Raw genomic sequence first — 1,342 nt, forward strand, 5'->3', positions numbered from 1 at the left:
TTCAAGCCTGTCAGCTATAACCAAGCCTGCTTCAAGCCTGTCAGCATTACCAGTCCACTCAAAGCCTGCTTAAATTAAGTTCAGTCATTGTCTTCCTTCTCAGCTTCCTTCTTTAGTCTTAGCTGTAAAACAGACAAGACTAAAACAACTAAATCCTCACTTGTTAAGGATGAATTAAAATGTATCTATGAATCAAAATGTTTCAAAGTCCAGACCTGAGACTGTTGCAAGACTTGAGCATTGATGCTGATTAAATCTTATTGAGCCTGAGTGAAATGGTCCAAAAAAATCTATTTTAAATGAGCGTTTGAGATAAAATTAATAAAAAAATACAGTGAGAGTAGCTTCTATAAAATAACACATGGCAGATTTAGGATGTAATTAAAGCTTAATGATTATGTACTTTATGTTGGTTTAGTGAATATAACTCCAATAAAATACATTAAGGCTTATGGATGTATTGTGAAAACAACTTGAAAGCATTCAATGGTTCCAAGCTTTGGTAAGGCATTATATGTAATTATCTTGGTGCGCCTGAAACTGAAGCAATGTAAACAGTGAAGGTGGGTCCAGGAACCAAAGGAGCAGGGGGGGTGTTGTAAAATAAACCCTTTGCACTGAGTATGTTGATTAATACCAGCCTCAGTACACACTCGAAATAAAAGACGACTATTTCCTGAAAGAGCTGCCACAGATGTTAAAAAAGATCTCTAAGTTTATTTAGAGACAACAGTGTACAAAAAACAGACTCCACCCAGATGGAGATTACACAATGTGGACCTTTAGAGTTCACAAGGGGTCAAGGTGTATCTGGAGATAACCAAGTTGTCTGAGGGTGTTGGTGGACGCCAAAGCTTCAGAAAAAGGCTATGATTCATTTGAACTGCTGCAAAAAGGAACATATTTAAGTGCTTTTAAAACTAACCTGGTTATATCTTCAGGAACAGATCCTTGGATGTAGATGGATACTCCCTCCCTTAGACCTCCATAGATAGGGCCAAGATAGGGAATTCTCTGTATGGTGCAGAAGAATATTAAAGCTTATCATATTGATTACTGTGTTTGAGAATTAAGAAATGACATTTATTTTCTTATTTCCTGATGAAATGGATCAGGCTAAAAACAAATGAGAATGAAAAATCTAACATTCACAAATAAAACATTTTGAATAAAAAGTTTTCTAAAGATTTGACAATAGCTTTGTGTGGCTATATATACCCAGTATTGTCAAAAGTACACACATTTTTTTACTTAAGTAGAAGTATAGATACTGCAGTTTGAAACACTCTGGTAAAAGTTGAAGTATCAACTTGACCTCTTTACTCAAGTAAAAGTGAAAAAG

This window comes from Cyprinodon variegatus, unplaced genomic scaffold (genome assembly GCF_000732505.1).
Source record: "Cyprinodon variegatus isolate N-32 unplaced genomic scaffold, C_variegatus-1.0 Scaffold345, whole genome shotgun sequence".
Lineage (NCBI taxonomy): Eukaryota > Metazoa > Chordata > Actinopteri > Cyprinodontiformes > Cyprinodontidae > Cyprinodon > Cyprinodon variegatus.